Genomic DNA, 20,075 nt, shown 5'->3' on the forward strand with positions numbered 1-20,075 from the left:
AGGAGGAAGTACAACTGCAGCTGTGCCTGGCTTGCTACCTTCAACTCAAGTTTCAATTTTCACTTCTATCAAGGTTACCTTTTATCTATATTAACTGTGTTTGCTTAATAGAGCAAGACAGGGCCTAACCACCAACCGAGGAGCCATTGCTGCAACACTGTTCCTCTGCTTCTCATCACGGTTCATGGTTCATAGCCTTTTACTCTTTGACTAGAAGAGATGTAGGGCTGTAGGATCAGTCCAACATGTTTCAAATTTGCCCATTTAATGCATCTGGGTCACATATGAATCCATATTCATTTCCTACATGGAAAGAGGTTCATTCCCTTCTTTCCCTGGATAGGTCTCACCTGCTTTCAGATAGAATTTGTTTGCTTAAGAGGTTTTGTTTTTAAAAAAAAATTTTTTTAAGAGAAGGATGCACCTGAGGCTTGTACCCTCCTCCCTTCCTCCATCACTCCAGCTGTGGGTGATATCCCACCAAAGCTTGAGTGCTCTTCAGTTTGCATGTAGGCGTTTAAAAGAACCTCAACGGAAAACTTCAGCTACTGAGAACCAAAAACAGCAGATAGGGTCCAGCAGAAAAAAAGATCCTTTTCATTTTGGTTATCAAATATTATATGAACAGACTTGGGCCATTCCATGGACAGTGACAATTAAAAACTAGGAAGATGGATATGTTAGGTCTTTCTGAAAACACAGGACAAAAGAGAGTTGCTCCTTCCCTCAGGATTTGGGCTTTAATGAGCTTGACCTTGAACTCAAATACTACATCAACCTGGCTCAAGATGAAAAGCTTGGCTTTTTTCCCCTAGGATTTAGCTGTAGAACAAGAAAAATGGTATTTGAGACACAGAGCCCTAAGGGAAAGCATAAGAGGCACATGGATAGGATATTAGGAAAAGTCCCTTAGACTTAATGGACCAAGAGTTCTTTGGACAGTTGTTGGTTTGTCTTTGGAATCTTACTACTTTTAGATGAAAGAACTGAATGGCCTCTCTGAATGGTTACTGGGGATCAACAATTCATCATGCTTTACCATGTCAAGATACATAGAACTGAATATTAGAATACATTAGTACCTGAGATATGAATGGGATTTCTGAGAGTTTAGCACCCAGCCTCCAAATACAGTCCACCAAAAAGACCAGCAAAGACACTTGTCTCCTTCTCTTGGGAGGAAGATTTATCGGAGAAGAAAGGGGAGCATTCTACTACTTAGTATCCCTTAAAAATATTAAAAGTATGTCTAAAATCAAACTTGTCATCTTTCAACCCAAGCTTGTTTCCAATTTATGACTTCATTATATTTCCAAATGGCATCTTCCTTCTTCCAGTTCCAAGTCTTAAAAATGGAATCCTTTTCTTATTCAATCTCCACATCAAATCAGTCTTCAACACCTACAGATTCTATGTCCTCAGGATCTCTGGATGCCAATTTCTCTTTTCTATTTCCTATTGCAATTTGGTTTAGCCTCTCATCCCATCATACCTAAACTCATCCTGTCTCAACACTCCTTTCTAGACAGATTTACTACAAAAGTAAGCTATGGTTTCTGCCTCTATATCCTCAAAACTGATGTAAAATTCCCTCTAATTGGGCTTCCACTTCCATAATTCACTGAATCTTCTCCCCTAAAGATCATCAATCATCTCCTGATTCCTAAATCCAGTGGCCTTTTGTGTGCTATTCTCCCCAACTTCTCTGTAGCCCTTGACACTACTGACCACCATTCCTTCTTCTTCTATACTATTTGTTCAGTGAAACTGTAACGTCTTTCCTTACCTCTCTCATTGCTTCTTTCTAGCTCTTTTTCCTCCATCGACCTCCTAAATACTACCTATAATGCTCTTTTTCCTTCCCTTGACATCCCATCCCCTGTGGCAATTTCATCTACTCTTCAGCCTCAACTAGCATTTTATATGATTAATTCCCAAGTGTGTGTATGTATTATATATATATATATATATATCTATATATATATCTATCTCCAGGTGTAATCTCTCTTCCCTTCCTCAGTCCTCTATTCCCAAAGGGCTCCTAGGTATCTTCCCAGTTACTCAGGCTAGACTCCTTACAAGCATCTTTCCTTCCTCTTGTTTTTGCCCCATATTTAATAACCCATTGGTTCTATTTTTGTATCCTCTCTCCAATCTGTTTCTCTTCCTCACTACTTTGCATTCCCAGTACCCTGACTCTCAGGCCCTGATTACCCTCCACATTGTTCTCCCTGCCTCCTTTCTCTCTCCTTACCAGTTCATCCTATACACTACCACCACACTGTTCTTCCTCAACTATAGCTCTGGTCATATCATGATCCTGTCAAAATTCTTCAATACTCTCCATTGTCAACAAAATAAAGTCCAAACTCAGGAAGAAGGAATTTAAAAGGCCTTTCAGTATCTGGCCCCAACCTGTCTTTGTAATGTTGACTTTGAATACTCATACAACTTTAACCAAACTAAACAACTTCTAAGTATTCTTGCTTTTATTATTTCCACTGCCTACAAGGTCTCTCCCCAATGTTGCCCCAGTTGGGTCCAAAACCTACAGATTCTTTAAAGCCAAAGCCAGTATGTCATTTCCTCCCCCCAACCCCCAGCCATCCCTCCAGGTGCAAAATAATCTGTTCCTTCTTTCTCTGAGTTACTTATAAATTCACCTCATCTCCCATAGGGTCATGTAAGCTATCTGAGGTCAGAAGCTACACAGGTTTGTTTTTTTTTTAACTCAGTATCCCCCGTGACACTACTTGACCTGTATATGTAGAGACGAGAGGCCTTGTGGTTTTAAGATAGAAATGTTGGGGGTCTTATCATAGACCTACTAATTTGGGTGTGGAGACTGGAAATATGCATTAAAATTATGCTTTGTAGGTAAATCTTATACACAATGAAGTTTAAGAACTGCCACTCCAGGGGGGTGGGATGGGGGGAGAAAAAAGAACCCACTCTACATTTTGACACAGTGCTCTGTATAAAGTACATACACAGTAGATACTTAGTACGTGAATATACCACTGCATTAGCTTCCTAACTGGCCCACAGTGTATTCGACCTCTATTTTATACTACATTTTATTTCCAGATTAATCATTCTGTAGCACTAAAACTCTTTTTCAGAAACTTTCAATGATTTCATTTTGCTTATAGAACAAATTTCCAAGCTCCTTAGCAAGGCCTTCTAGGACCGGCCCAGAACCGGCCCTGAGCCCACCCAATCATCTCATTCTTCCTCAATCAACCTTTTCTCTAGACTAGAACCTTACTACTCAAAATGGGGCCCTTGGATTAGCAGTTCCAGCATCCCCTGGAAGCTTGTTAGAAACACAGACTCTCAAGTCTCACCCCAGACCTACTCGATCAGAATATGCATTTTAACAAGACCCTCAAGGATTCCTATGCACATTAAAGGTTGAGAAGTTACAGCAGCAATCTAATGGCAGTTTTCCAAGCCTCTTCTCCAGTCTTTCTAACACCCAAAATGCCCTTCCCCAACATCAACATTCTATTCAAACTTCCAGATGCTATTTAAATGCCATTTCTTCCATGCAGTCTTCCTCGATATCCTAACGTAGAAAAAAATTCTCATTTCTGTGCTTTCTCATATACCTACCTCACTCAACTTTATATTTAGCATGATATCATTAACCTCTACAGATTCACCTTAATGTAGTTGATGTGTTCATAAAATGTTACATGTAAAACAGATAATATTGTTCCACTGATTTACATTATACATTCAGAGATGTTTCTCTTCATTTTTCTTTGATTTTCAGTTGTCAGTGACTGGCAACATTTGAACTGTTAATAAAGGCCAGAAATCTTGGGCGCCTGGGTGTCTCAGTCATTAAGCGTCTGCCTCCGGCTCAGGTCATGATCCCAGCATTCTGGGATCGAGCTCCGCATTGAGTTCCGCATCGGGCTCCCTGTTCCACAGGAAGCCTGCTTCTCCCTCTCCCACTCCCCCTGCTGTGTTCCCTCTCTTGCTAGGTCTCTCTCTCACAAATAAATAAATAAAATCTTAAAAAAAAAAAGGCCAACGATCTTAAAGATCTGGCAAGAAGGGGCGCCTGGGTGGCTCAGTTGGTTGGGCGGCTGCCTTCAGCTCAGGTCATGATCCTGGAGTCCTGGGATCGAGTCCCACATCGGGCTCCCTGTTTGGCGGGGAGTCTGCTTCTCCCTCTGACCCTCCTCCCTCTCATGCTCTCTGTCTCTCATTCTCTCTCTCGCAAATAAATAAAATCTTAAAAAAAAATCTGGCAAGAAATACTTGAATATAGTGAAGAAGTGCCCCATAATACCTTAAAGTTTTTATGAAGTGAATAAAACTTTTGTAATGTGAATAATCTCCCATTTTAGTTTTGTAAATTCCAGTTTCCTATAATATGTGTCACGTTTATTAGACATACAACTTAAATTGCCACTTAAAATACTATCAAGAATCTTCACAGGCACTAGCAATATTTTATTTCTTAAGCCAGGTGGTGGGTCCATGGATGTTTGTTTTGTTATTCTTTTAACTATACATGTAATTATATTTGCCTTTTTTATGTATGATATATGTCATACTAAAAAATGGCAAGGGCTTCCTGAGTAGATTTTTTATAAGTGAACTTGTGGAGAAAAGAACATACCAAACCACAAATTGCTGATAAAGGTAATTGCTAAACATTCCCAGAGGGGGAAAAAAGATGTCTAAATTGAATCTAACCCATAGAAAATTAGATTAAACTGAACTTCTTCCTAAAGGAGCTACTCTGGGGTACAATTGCTCCCATCTTTGTCTATGTTCTGGAGGCCTCTTAGGAAGATGACATACACTAACACACACACACCCCCCAGAGAGAATTTTGTAGGCTAAAGAGAACAAAGGCTTGGCTCACTGGGGCTGATGCACATGGTTTCATTTCCTGGGGTGATGGTTATCACATGAAAGGCTTGCACTCCAGAGTAGACATTTTTGGTTTCACCTGAGACATTGCAAAAACAATGGGTCTTGGAAAGGATCCAACATCTAAATCCTTCAGGGGCAATAGCAGTCTCAGCCAACTGTGCCTCAGTTTGTTTTTACAGGCACATAAAATGCTCAGTTGGAGAGAAGAACCTATCAAAGATGGCAAATGGAACAGGCAACTTGGGTGTCTTGGATAGCATGTTAGTAGGAATTTCCCAGGGCAAAAAGGGGGTTCTGAATTTCCACTTTGAATTATGAGCTCTCAGAATCCAACTCAAAGAAGGACAAAGTTTGGAGTAATAGCCTTAAGTTTGCCAGAGATACTGTGAGAAGGGGCAAAACAAGATAGAGGCTGTTAGGGAAGACACAAAAGGGTGATGTTGTTTAAGTGTTTTACAAGGATTAGGGGTCATAACCATGAAATCCTTAGCACATGCAAAAGTCAACTGGATAACAAAGAAGCTTAATCATCTTAATGTGGCATTTTAATGATGCCACTGATTTGCTATGCCAATTCAGAGATAATGAGGCCCTAATGCTACAGATGTTCAGCCAGGCTAAAAGAAAGAGGGGGGGAGGGTGGGTGGGTTTTCTAGCATGCCATTTTCTAAGTATCCAATTAAACAAATTGTGAAAGCATCTAAATAGTTTACCAGGTTTTGACAGCTGTTAATAGGATTTAGAAGCTTGAAGCACTAAAGAGCAAAATGGGAGATATATGTATGGTAGGTATTTAGTCTACAGAATTTGTTGCTATCATCCAATACTGCAGAAAAAAATCAACTAAAAACAATCTTCCTTATAAAATTAATATCTCTACTCCTTTCCCACAATGGCCTCTTTGTATTAGGAACAAGAACACTGAAATCATGGGTCATTTTCATTTTCTAATTTACATTTTTATTTGTAAAGTGGGGAGGGAGGAAAACCAATGATATTTTGCCAACTAAAGAATACAAAGTTCTAGTATTTGCTAACCAGTAAAATTATAAAGCTTCAACAAAAGCAAAACTTCTGGGCATTGATCTATAGGATCCATTGTGTTGTCATGTTTCTCTTCTTTTAAAATCTAAAATGACAGGCATTTATTAATTTTTAAAACACCTATTTAAAAATTAGGGAAAAAACTGGAAAGGGTGAATCAGACCACTAAGAGTTGAAATATTAGTATCTCATTAGCAGTGAAATAAGAGATAAGCAGTTTGGATAATATTTGGTTTGGTTAAAGTTTTCATTAAAACATAGTCTCGTCAGACATTCAAATTTGCCCTTAAAAAAATCTAGACTGGTATTTACTGAATCATGTCACTTCAAATTCAAGAACATTAGCATGAAAACATGAAGAAAGTTTCATTTGCGAAGGAACCACCCTCCATTTTACTAATGACGTTAATCTTTGTCTTATTATCTATCAAACAGCTCATTCATTACCATAATAATAAAAATAATTTTGTTTAATAATTTCAGTGTAATGCTTTGCTTCCCCATTAGAACAAGAGATTTATTACTTTCAACGACAGGAATATACTACACATCAGCAGTACATGAGGTTCCAGCTGCTCAGTTGGGCTAACTTTACTCTTCAGATATCATGGGGTCAGGTGAATTCTTTATCTATAGTTGTGAGGATTGAAGAACATGTGTGGAAGTTCCTTCTAAACTAAAAAGCAGTATACAAATATAGTGACTTTTTTTTTTAAGATTTTTTATTTATTTATTTGACAGAGAGAGACACAGCAAGAGAGGGAACACAAGCAAGGGGAATGGCAGAGGGAGAAGCAAGTTTCCCGCAGAGCAGGGAGCCCGATGCGGGGCTCGATCCCAGGACCCTGGGATCATGACCTGAGCTGAAGGCAGACGCTCAACAACTGAGCCACCCAGGCGCCCCTATAGTGACTTTTTCATTTCTGTCCATTATAACTATAAGCTTTTCCTATTGATCATGTAACCTATATATTATATTATTTTATATTTGTATTTCTAAGAAATAACAGCTATCCATTAAAAAATAATGAATGAGGGGAGCCTGGGCAGCTCAGTCGTTGAGCATCTGCCTTCGACTCAGGTCATGATCCCAGGGTCCTGGGATTGAGCCCCGTATTGGGCTCCCGGCTCGGCGGGAAGCCTGCTTCTCCCTCTCCCACTCCCCCTGCTTGTGGTCCCTCTCTCACTGTGTCTCTCTCTGTCAAATAAATAAATAAAATCTTTAAAAAAAAATAATGAATGAAAATACATCTAAAGAGGATGAGGTTTTAGATGCTACCCAAACTTACTAGAGGTAGATTAAAGTATTTGCGTGGTAGACATTTCATTTATAAATACAGAAGAAAAATCTTACTTTTCTTTTATAGTTCCTTTGTATAGAATATTCACTCTATTTTTTGAAAGAGTTCAATCAAAAAATTTAAAGCACATTAAAATATGCTACTTAGAAAAATTAAAAAATTATCATCCAAACACAGTTAAATTGGCTAAAAACATTCTGATTGGCACAACACCAAACCTGGGATCACAGGTAAGGGAAGGAATGAAAATGCTTCCATATCCACAACATAAGTTCCTAGTATGCATAGTATGTGTTGTGCTATATGGCAGTTAACATGTTTATTTCCCATATAGATTAGGAGTATCTTCAAGGCAGGGGCCAGGTTTTGATAATATTTGTGTCCCAAGAACCTTTCAGAGGGCTGACTTACTAAACACAGCGAATGAATTAATGAATGAATAAATGAACTCTTTGGGCAGCCTGAACCAATTTAAGAAGAAAAAGGCCAGGCAGGGAAGAAGGAATAAGCCACTTTGCTGTACCACTCCCTAACTTGTCTACAACATTGTGAAGTTGATATGTAGTATGCAGGATTTCTCCTCATGATACATTAGAAAAAGACCCAAGCCCCATAGTGATAACCAGTCCTCTAGTTTACTTCTTTGCCCACGGTGGTCAGCCTTTTATCTCCCCTGTCCCCCCACTTTGGAACAGGATGCCATCCTTTGGAATAGGATGACCAGTCCCTGCTTCTTGAACCTATTCCCTGAGTTCTGTTCCTGCCTGACTCTATTCCTACCTTACTTATTTTTTTTTCCTGTCTACTCCTCTTTCTCTGTCTCCTAGGTGTCAATGGTCTCCTTGGGTCTGTTTCTTCAACCTTTTGTTTTCTCACTTTACATATTCTCCTGATCCAACCTTCTGTGGCTGATGACTCCCACATCTGTATTTCCAGTCTAGTCCTCCCTGCTCAGCCCAACAGATACTTCCAATCACTTCTTAGATTTCTTTCTCTTTTTTTTTTTTAAGATTTTATTTATTTATTCATGAGAGAGAGAGAGAGAGAGAGAGAGAGAGGCAGAGGGAGAAGCAGGCTCCCAAGGAGCAGGGAGCCCGATGCGGGACTCGATCCCAGGACCTTGGGATCATGACCTGAGCCGAAGGCAGACACTTAACCATCTGAGCCACCCAGGCACCCCACTTCTTAGATTTCTTATACTTGTTTCACACTCAACAAGTTGCAACCTAGCTCATTATTTCTCTCCCTTTGACTTCCCTTCCAAATCTGCTCTTTCTGTAATAGCCCCTGTTTTCCCCTCTACCTAGTGGCTGCTTTTATATTATTTCACTCGCACCCTTAACATGTAGCACTGGGCTAGGCACACAGCTTAGCAACTGCTTACCAAATGAACAGAACGAAGGAAGGAAAGAGGGCAAGAAGGAAGGAAGGGGGTGAATGATTATCCTGTTCTTTGCTTCAAATACAAAATTAAGGTTGGAGATGTTTTTAAAAAATTGCAGATTATAATTTTGCCTAAGGCTAGCATATTAGGCCACAGCAACAACAAATTGTATTTCTAACTTAAGGTATACCAACCAGAGCCAAAGGGCATAAAGGATTCTTGAAAGAGAGGAAAATTATCATAAGGATCAATAATTAGAAGATTCTTGCTCTTTTTAACATTAAATCGACAAAATAATAGAAAATTTACTATCTGCTACATAATATTTGGACTTTTCTTCCTCTCTGCTTCCTCCATTCTCTTTTCTCTGGCTAAGAAACATGGAAGAACTCAGCACTGACTTGTCCTAGGTGACTGTATAACACTAAAAGCACATAAGGGAATAAGCTATCTTGTCACTGGAACATGCTTGTCCCTGGGGGTGAAGTATAACAACTGCTTAACAGCTGCCCAGTAATGCAATTCAAGGCTTCCAGGAACGATGCATCCTTGCTCCACTAGAAACAGTGGAGGGAATATTGTCTGGCTGAATATAACCAGGATGGAATCTAGCCAGTAAACTGTAGTATTAGTCTTTTTCTGTTTCAAAATGCAACTTCCAATCATCATGAATAGAGAGGTTTCTACTAACAGTATTCAAATAGCACCAGAATGGGTACTGATAATTATAAGGAAAAGACAATATGGTACACTCTTATTTTGCCCACTGAAAATGATTTGAATTTTTTTTTTTTTTTTAAGTTCTGATGAAAGAGCACAGACTTTGGAATAAGATGACATCTAGGTTCAAGTTGTACTCTACCTGTATGATCTCAGCAAGTCACTTGATTTCTGTGAACTTTCTCACTTGTGCAATGATGATGTTATCTACACCTAACAGGGTTGTTACTGTAATTACATTAGGCAAAATAACGTATAGAAAGACCTAGCGTAGTAGCTGACACATATTATCTTTGTGACCTTGAATTAGGCAAAGATTTCTTAGATATGATACTAAAAGCATGATTCATAAACGAAAACATCTTATAATTCAATAGTAAGTCAAATAATCCAATTAAAAACATGAAAAATATTTGAATTCACATTTCACCATAGAAATTATACAAATGAGCAATTGGCAAATGAAATGATGTTCAACATCATTAGTAATTAGAGAAATGCAAATTAAAACCACAATGAAATGCCACTTCACACCCACTGGAATGGCTATCATCAAAAAGGCAGACAACAATGAGAATTGGTAAGGATGTGGAGAAAATGGAACTGTAATCTGCTGCTGGTGGGGGTGAAACACTTTAGCCATTTGGAAAAATAATTTAGCTGTGTAATGGATAGCCTTCTGAAACAGTTCCCAACAATTCCTGACTCCTAGTATTCATATCCTTGTATAATCTCTGCCCCTTGAATGTGGGTTGGACCGGGGTGATTTGCTTCTCATAAAAAGAACATGGCGGGGCACCTGGGTAGCTCTGTCAGTTATGCGTCTGCCTTTGGCTCAGGTTATGATCCCAGAATGCTGGGATCAAGCCCTGTATTGGGCTCCCTGCTCAGTGGGGAATCTGCTTCTCTCTCAGCCTCTGCCTGCTGCTGCCCCTGGCTTGTGCTTACTTTCTCTCTGTGTCAAATAAATAAATAAATCTTAAAAAAAAAAAGAACATGGCAAAAGGGATGGGAAATCACTCCTGTTGTTAGATTATGACTTCCATCTTGTTCTCACTCTTTCCCTGGCGCTTCTCATGTGTTTTTCTGACGAAGTAAGCTAGGGAGCCCACATGGCAAAGAACTGAAGGCTGTCTTGGCCAACCTACAGTGAGGAAATGAGGCCTAGTCCAACAATCATCAAGGAACTGAATCCTGACAATGATACAAGTGAGTTTGGAATTTGATCCTTCCCCAGTCAAACCTTCAGATGAGACCACAGTCTGAGTCAATACCTTGATTGTGGCTTCATAAGAAGCAGAGGACCCAAACAAGTTGTGCCTGTATTCCTAAGATAATAAATTTGTGTTGTTTTAAGCTGCTAAGGTTTGTTACATAGCAATCAGTAACTAATATAGATGTTTCTTATAAAATTAAACATAAATTTACCATACAACCCAGCAGTTTGACTCCTATGTATCTACTCAAAAGAAATGAAAACTTATGTCCAAAGACTTATACACAAATGTTCATAGCAGGATCATAAAAGCCAAAAAAAAAAAAAAAAGGAAACAGCTAGAAGGTCTACCAACTGGTGAATTAATAAACAAAATGTATTTTATCAATACAATAGAATACTTTCAGAAATAAAAAGAAACAAAGTACTGAAACATGCAACAATATGGACAAACCTAAAAAAAGAAATATGTTATGCTAAGTGAAAGAAGTCAGAAGCAAAAGACTACATATTATATTATTCCTTCTGGACAAGATGTCCAGAAATGGTAAATATATAGAGACAGAGTCAGATTAGTGGTTGCCTGGGGCTGGGAGTAAGAATGGGGATTCACTGCAAACAGGTACCAGGGATTTTCTTAGGATGATAGAAATGTTCCAAAACATGGTGCTAGTTGCACAATTCTGTAAATTTACAAAAAAATCATTGACTTAAGGTATGTGAATTAAAGCTGTTAGGGAAAAAAAAAAACTCTATAAGGATTAAAAAAACAAACCCAACAACTGATATTTAGCTACACTGATACTGACTCTGTCTTATGAGTGTGGAGTTTGGCTACTCATTTACCAACTATTACAAGAAGCATTGTTGGGGCTCCTGGGTGGCTTAGTTGTTAAGCGTCTGCCTTTGGCTCAGGTCATGATCCCAGGGTTGTGGGATCAAGCCCCACATCAGGCTCCCTGCTCTGTGGGAAGCCTGCTTCTCCCTCTCCCACTCCCCCTGCTTGTGTTCCCTCTCTCTCGCTGTGTCTCTCTGTCAAATAAATAAATAAAATCTTAAAAAAAAAAGCATTGTGACAAGTGTAGCTTTTGACCTACGATTAATCCAATATGACAAATCCTCATGAGACTAGCTTTAACTCTTTTTGTTCCTGTGTAACTAATGTCATGTCCTTTTCACAGAAATTAATAAGTGTTGTGTTAAAAAACACAAGGTTCATCTGTTACTTGGCAGTAGGGAAGAATACTAAATCAGCTGTAACAGTTGGCCTCACAGGACATTTCTCATACTTAATTATTTCATTATCAAATTAAGGCTGATATTATTTTATTATCAACTTCAGAGGATACCTAAGTACTGATTTTACTATTTTCCTAAGTTGTGCTAATTTTACCATAAGGATTCAAATTTTCTAATTATATTATTTCTTTGTCATATTTTGTGTTTTATGTCTTTTTATGTTCTCATGTACCACTTTCTATTCTGTTATAATTTAGTGTGCCTTACTAGGCTATGATTATTAATTAATTAATGAACACTATTCCTGACCTACAAGTCAGCAGTAGTATGAAATCACATGGGGAAGCTCTCTGAGGGTTTACTCAGTGATAAGTTTAGTTCTCCCATGAGAAAAGAAGAAAATAAATATCTTTTTTATATAGTCTCAGAGACAGAACTAGTACAACCTGAAGGACTAGACCCAGAAAATCAAGATGATTATAAGGAATAGTTCATAACAAAATGCCAGAAATAGTCCTGGGCTCCAAGCAATGAAGAGAGGTGCTAAAGGTATAGTAAACTGTGTCCAAATTTTGATGAATGGGAAGTATGGCCATGAGCTTAGACTGACTTAAGAGAAGCTAACAAAGAGCCTTTCCTGTTTTCTCTAGGGCTGCTATGAACTTCCTTAAGGGTAACCAAGGCATGACTGGGATTTCTGCTTCTGTAGACGCAGGTGCAAGAAAGCCTGGTTCTAACAAATCTTGTCAATGTTTTTAATGCCACCAGACTGACTAATATAGTGAAATATCTACCACGATCCCATTTTTACTTATTCAGTTGACATAATTAACGAATCTATTAAGGGTAAGGTCACAAATTATTTTTAATTATTAAACCATCGGTCTCCATATGTTACTGTTTAGACAGCATCACCCCCTGCAGAATAGAGTTTTCAAGACTGTCATTTCTACAACCTCAAATCTAGATCCAATTGCAGTCAGTTAAAAAGCAGATTTCAACCAGACAGCTGAATGAGAAAACATCTGGACCTAACCAGTCAGAATGAAAAAGGTCACATGTTAAATCCAGATAATCTTGTTTATTGGTGTTTGAAGGTTATACACCAAGGGCTGGATTACCAGGGTCCTCCTTTAGCTTGGCTCTGACATCTTCACTCATCTGTTGTGTGACACTTTAAAATCCAAAGGTTTCAAACTAGTGTGCTGTCAGTCACCTCCAAATGTAATCTTCCTAATTCTAAGCCTGAATATTACATCAACCTATTACTAGACTGCTGACTTTTAGGTGCTAAATTAGATGCCAAATAATAGAATTGTCGGGGGTAAATGATGTCTATCTATTCTTTAAAAGCTGTTTTCAAAATTTCCATCTGGCATTTTTCTATGGACAGAGAATCTGTAAATTTCTTTATCAAAATTAAGAAAAAGAAAGGCCTTTGAATCAGGCAGAAATAAAATTAAAAGACTGCCTTACGATAGGTTTCAGGTCAGTGAAGAAAGGAGGATTATGCCTATTTTCTGATTTTTTATAATTAGTATATGTTATTTTACATACATACAGAGCTGACCCAAAATTGTTTATGTTGGAAGCCATTCTATAGACCATTACATATGGAACTATTATAAAAACAGCAAAGTCAAGAAGCCATAAGATCTTATATACTTTGGTCAGAGCTTTTCATTCATTCATTTATTTATTTATTATTTTAAAGATTTTATTTATTTATTTGTCAGAGAGAGAGAAAGCAAGCACAAGCAGGGGGAGTGGCATGCACAGGGAGAAGCAAGCTCTCTGCTGAGCAAGGAGCCCGATGTGGGACTTGATTCCACGACCCTGGGGTCATGACCTGAGCTGAAGGCGGACACTTAACTGACTGAGCCACCCAGGCATCCCTGTCAGAGATTTTTAATCTTTTAAGTTATGGACTTCTATGAGACTGTACCCTTGGCTCGGATAAAATGCACACATGCCCATAAACAAAAAGTTTCACATAGTTTTGAGAGGTTTCCCAAACCTTGTGATTTCAGGTTGAGAATCTTTGTATTAGGCGTTTAAATAGCCTGAGGCTTAAACTGAAGGCTCCTCTGTGGTATGCTTTCTACACTTTATATGGTAGGAGTTGGCTTTCAAATTATTTGCTCAAGTACCCTAAAAAGAATTTTGAAAAGTTATGTCTCTCCCCTATACACAGCAGACATTAAGTGGAAATTAAGTTGACATCTACAATTCTTCATCATAATTTAAATATTTTCTAAACAAATACATTTTGTTTATTGTAAATAATAATGATTTAAGCTGTCAGTGCACCCTTCCCAATGTATCCAATGGAATATAAGTATTAGTGATTTGATTTACTCCATTATAAATTTAAAAATAAATAAATAAGCTTTTAAAAAAAATCAGAAATTTTTTCCTTGAACTTCTATTTCCATTTCACTTTCCCCATAGAACTTCATCCTTAGGTACTGTTCTTTAAAGAATTATTTATTTATGAGAGAGAGCACATGCACACACGCACGCGCACACACACACACACACACACTCACGCACATGTTTGAATGCAACTGGGGGGAGGGAGAGGGAGAGAATCTCAAGCAGACTCCCTGCAGAACACTGAGCCCTACATGGGACTACATCTCACAACCCTGAGACCATGACCTGAGCTGAAATCAAGAGTTGGATGCTTAACTGACTGAAACACCCAGGGGCCCCCTTATGTACTGTTCTTTTTTGCTTGAATCTTTATTGCTCATCCTATCATACATCTCTACAGCAACAACAATATATATATGTATAAATAAAAATATTTCTGTTACCATGAAATGCTAGGGGTAAAAAAATTTCTTCTGGACTGAATTATTATAATTATTAGCATACAATTGATTAAAACCATATAGGTATGTTACAAATCTTGATCAATAATTATTAAATATAAAAAGTAAAATTTTGGGGGAATGTATCTTTTTTTTTAAGATTTTATTTATCTGACAGAGAGAGACAAAGAGAGAGAAGGAACACAAGCAGGGAGAGTGGGAGAGGGAGAAGCAGACTTCCTGCTGAGCAGGGAGCCTGATGCGGGGCTCCATCCTAGGACCCTGGGATAATGACCTGAGCTGAAGGTAGACCCTTAATGACTGAGCCACCCAGGTGCCCCAGGGAATGTATCTTTTAATGAGATGGATGGAGGAGATTCATTTACAAAAGTTTGATTAAAGAAATTATCTAATTGACTCTTTATATGGCATCTTGGAAGTATTTACACCTTATGGCAAAGAGTAAGATTTGGGATGGGCGAGTGATGTGTCTTTCTTTTATAAAGCGGAGAAGGATCGCTGTGAAAGGGGAGACGGAAGAAGAACCTTAACTATAGCAGTCTTATAGGGCATATCAGATTTAGGAAAGAGAACATACTGAAGTTGAAACCCTGGAAACTGATTCTCTTAAAATTATCCACACCCATGTAATTCTTGCAAAGTCTTCCTATATCCCAGTTTGATGGCTAAAAGAGAACCATTGCCAAAATGTATTCACATGCTCTTCCTTACTTTACTTAACTGACTGTTATTTAGTGAGCACTTGGAACAATGCAGGGGATGAATGGATAAATGGATGGCTGGATGGAAAGGCAGAAAGAAAAATGGATAAATACTGAGTATTGACTATATACCCCAAATTCTGGCATAAAAGAATAACACTGAAAATGACTCTCCCCTTGCCATGTTGTCAACTCTTTGGGAGACATTAAAGTACAGTAAGACCCTGCCACAAGGCAATATGTATAAAATTGGATATAACAGGATTGGCGATGGCCTCCAGCTGTCCACTCCTCCCTTCACTTACAGGAGCAAGTTAAAATTCTTATGTTATGGGATTCAGAAGGAAGAAACTGACTCGTGATTACTTAGGATATTTTAAGTTTAATGTGTGGTCAATTTTATCTAAACTTCCTGTTGTTGCTTTGTGCTTTTTAGTAACAGTATCTACCAAAAAACTCCTTTTATTTCATTAACTTTACAATAATGTGATGCTCATATTTTAAAAAGATAAAATTTGTGGATCCTACCTACCATGTTGTGGAAAGGTCTCATGTACTCTTCTCATCTCCAACACTATTTTCCTTCATGCAAATTACAAAAGAAAAAGAACGAAAAAGAAAAAGGGCCCCTCTGACAAATTATGAAAAATGATGACCTAGTAAGCCAGAACAGGATTTCATTCAGTCCTCAGTCCAGTGGTGTGCTGGTAAGTGCTTAGAAACCAACTCAGAGTGGGGGAAGGGCTTATTTGTAACATTTGCTGATGTTAGTAGTATAAATACCATGGCCCAATTCAAGCTACCAGCATGAAATCAGCTGGCTGACAAAATTCCTGAAAGTTTAATAAGCGATTATGAGCTGACTCTGGCACACCACTGGGATTCCTCACTTATTCCTCAGCAGGGTGCTTTCATGTGGTTACCAAACTGCACCAGGGTACACAATGGCCCAGGTCGCCATGCCTGGTGCCAAACTTAGTTTGAGCAGCTGAACTTGCTAGGCAAAATCAGATGCTTTGAGAATTAGCAGGCACACATGGGTGTTTCATGCACACAGCTAACCAACTGGACTGGAATTTATGTTTTATTTCACACTCATTCTTGTTTCTACTCCAAGGAGGTGCAAACACTACTGCTCCACAGTTAAAAAAAAAGGGGAAAGAGTCTTCAAGGACCCACTAAGGACAGTGAGCAGATCCATTTTTCTGTCAGCTGTCCATTCCTCTTTTGCAGATGCCAAATATTTTCCTATTAAGTTCCTTGTAGTTCACTGTGCTACACAGCTTTGTAAAAAAAAAAAAAATCCAGAAAAGTTTTTTGTTAAAAAGATTCAAGGAGAGGTATTCTGTCACCAACAGAACGTACCCGTTTGACACCGTAGAAACGGTAAAGCCTCTGCCCATTGTGAGCATTTACAGAAATCCCCTGTGAGTGAACTTCTGCAGCAAAGCACTGCTGATTTTGTAAGATAACCCCTGCATCCCATGAGCGACAGGTCTTGATCTGGGCTTGAGAGATGTAATATTTTGATAAAAAACGGCACTTCCTTTTGAAGCATGTATTTGCGTGTGCTGAGCAGTACCACTGGAACCTCAGTGAGCGCCTAGGCGAGGCTGACTTGGTCTCTCCCAGCTCACTCCAGCCATAGACCCCTCCTTCACACATCTAAATGTAGCAGTAATTAGCATCCATAAACCTCAAATGTGGCTTGGGTTTTTTCCCCCCCTTTCAGAAGCATCAAAGTAGTTTGTATTTCTCATGAGCACAAAAATATTGTATACCTCTAAATAGACTGAGACTCTGACATGGAAAGCTACTGAAGACAGGAGCTGTATCTCCTGAGGTGGGAAGAATTTTTTTTAGCCGACTTTCTAATTAAAATTTTTATCTTTGATCTAAGGTATTACAATAGAAAAAAATTAAGGTCTATCAAAAAATAATCAAAATTCAACTTTTCTCATGGAATCAGGCACAATCCTAACTCTTACAGAAGTAATTAAATACTGAATAATCAATCCCCACTGTACAAATAATTAAAAAGCAATCCATTTCACCTATTTTATTTCAGGTATGTTTGATAGTTGTAAAGATTAGAGAGGGAAAGAGTATAGTCTGTTGAAGTGTCTCCCCAAAATTCATGTTTGCCAGCAACTTCGGAATGACTTTTGTAGATATTATTAGTTAAGATGAGATCACACTGGATTAGGGTGGGCCCTTAGTCCAACGACTGCTGTCTGTATAAGAAAAGGAGAAGACATACAGAGACATATACATGGGGTACAGGCTGTGTGAAGGAGGCAGAGGTTGGAGTCACACTGCCACAAGCCAAGAACACCAAGGGTGGCTGGGAGCCAGTAAAAGCTAGACAGAAGCAAGGGAGGATCCTCCTAGAACCCTTACAGGGAGGATGGTCGTGCTGACACCCTGACTTGAGACTTCTGACCTCTAGCCCTGGTGTCTAGAGGCTTTTATTTTATTGTGTTCCTTGGGGAACATGGGGCCCAAACAAGCAATAGGGATATTCTTTCTTATAGTATGTTATAAATATTTCTTTAACTTCTGCTTTTGACCTTATGGTATCTCAATGACATTTTAGGTCCAACAGGAAGGTCCCAATGTCCTTTGTATTCAGTGAAGTGCCTATGGTACCCCTGCACTCATCAAATGCTAAACAAAAATAAAAGACTTGGAGATCCCTGGTTATTTCCTACCGCTCAAGATTAGTCTGACAAGGGTTACGGTTGGTCATCACTGAGAAGAGAAATAATAATAGTTCATAGGAGTCAATGACCAGGCTTGAAAAAGAACTCTGAAATTCTTCGTTTCTTGTGTTTTTCAATCCACTTGGATTATATCACTTTATAGATAGGTATTTTTACAAAGATATAAATGTAGGCTACTAGGGCTCTTTTTTTCAAAAAGCTTATAATGTAATGGGGTGAAAGTCTGTCATGCACAAACAATTCCAAACACAGTATAATTAGGTGCTTAAACAAGTACTAATTAAACACACTCCAAAAACTCAGCCCTAAGACTACGCTTGAAGGAGGTGGGATAGTACAAGGAGGCCTCATGGAGGAAATAAACTTATTGATGTAAATATCTCCAGTTCATTAGTGTATTAGATTTAAATTTTCAAGAAGAAAGGAGGAACCAACTAAAATCAACTAAGTGGTAACACAACATTTAATCCACATATCATTTTATTTGTGACCAATTATGTACAGAGCTATACTACCTATGTGTGAGATAAACAAAGCTGTTAATGATATATATTTTTCTATTTAAAAAATAATAGTGTTAGATTCCCCATTGATGTCCTTTGGAAATATTTACATGATCACTGTTCTTTCAAGGAGCAAAAACATTCTTAACTCATCACACAATAAATGTATACATTAGGCCAGGAGTCAGCAAACTATGATCTAGAGGCCAAATCTGACTCACTGCCAGTTTTTGTACATAAAGTTACTGGTATATGACCATGCACATTCATTTATATATCTTCTATGCTGCTTTACCCTACAACAGCAGAGTTGAGATGTTGTAACAGAGATCATTTGGTCACAAAGCCCAAGATATTTACTCTCCGGCCCTTTACAGAAAAAAATTGCCAACTCCTGCACTAGGCTCATACGAATATATAGTTAAAAAAAAAATTATCTCTGGGTTGTGAGTCAGAGCCCCACAAAACAACAACAAAAACAACAAAAACTCTAAAAAAATGAACAAAATATCTGGAGGGTAGGAAACAAGTGAATTTATGTTAAATCTTAATATCTTTTAAAAGTTTTTTTTTCCAAGTATTTTTTGTTTCTCACACAATAATTCTAGTTGGGTAAACACTTTTTCCCCCTAAAAAATTTAGTTTTTCTTTCCATAAGAGAAAAATAAAGTGAGCATTTCTAATCTTCTATAAACAATTTTCTAAGAGCTGGAACCTTAGAAAGATACATATGACATTTCACTTTCTTTTAACATATAAATCAGACATGATGACAATTATTCTGAATTTAAAATATTCCAGGACAGATCTTAGTTTCTAAAACTTTTTAGAGAACTTTAAAAAAAAATGCTCCCATTAAATTTAAATAGAATAGGATCCTCTAAAGCATGCTTTTAAAGTTGTTTATAATCATTTTTACATTATAGCTAAATTTCATTTAAAAGTATAATTCTTATTATCTTTTTTTTTAAAGATTTTTATTTATTTGAGAGAGAGAATGAGCAGTGGGGAGGGGCAGAGGGAAGGAGGGAGAGGGAGAGGGACAGAGAAAGAGAAAAGCAGACTCCTTGCTAAGTAGGAAGCCTAATGAGGGGCCCGATCCCAAGATCTGGAAATCATGACCTGAGCCAAAGGCAGACGCTTAACCAACTGAGCCACCCAGGCACCCCTAATTCTAATTATCTTTTTTTTTAAAGATTTTATTTATTTATTTGACAGAGAGAGAGACAGCGAGAGCAGGAACACAAGCAGGGGAGAGGGTCAGAGGGAGAAGCAGACTTCCTGCCGAGCAGGGAGCTCGATGTGGGACTCGATCCCAGGACCCTGGGATCATGACCTGAGCCGAAGGCAGACGTTTAACAACTGAGCCACCCAGGCACCCTAATTCTAATTATCTTTATTTATTTATTTTTAAAGATTTTATTTATTTATTCATGAGAGACAGAGGAGAGAGAGAGAGAGAGAAGCAGAGGGAGAAGCAGGCTCCCAAGGAGCAGGGAGCCTGATGCGGA

At 38.2% G+C, this 20,075-nt stretch overlaps 1 protein-coding gene across 2 annotated transcripts in view; it reads right to left on the minus strand.

The window, feature by feature from the left end:
• Positions 1–20,075, minus strand: part of IKZF3 (IKAROS family zinc finger 3) — an 88,201-nt gene that overhangs the window by 31,030 nt on the left and 37,096 nt on the right. The window lies entirely within an intron of this gene.

The sequence above is a fragment of the Callorhinus ursinus genome, unplaced genomic scaffold (genome assembly GCF_003265705.2).
Source record: "Callorhinus ursinus isolate GAN/ISIS: 27379988/994484 unplaced genomic scaffold, GSC_fseal_2.0 scaffold52, whole genome shotgun sequence".
NCBI lineage: Eukaryota > Metazoa > Chordata > Mammalia > Carnivora > Otariidae > Callorhinus > Callorhinus ursinus.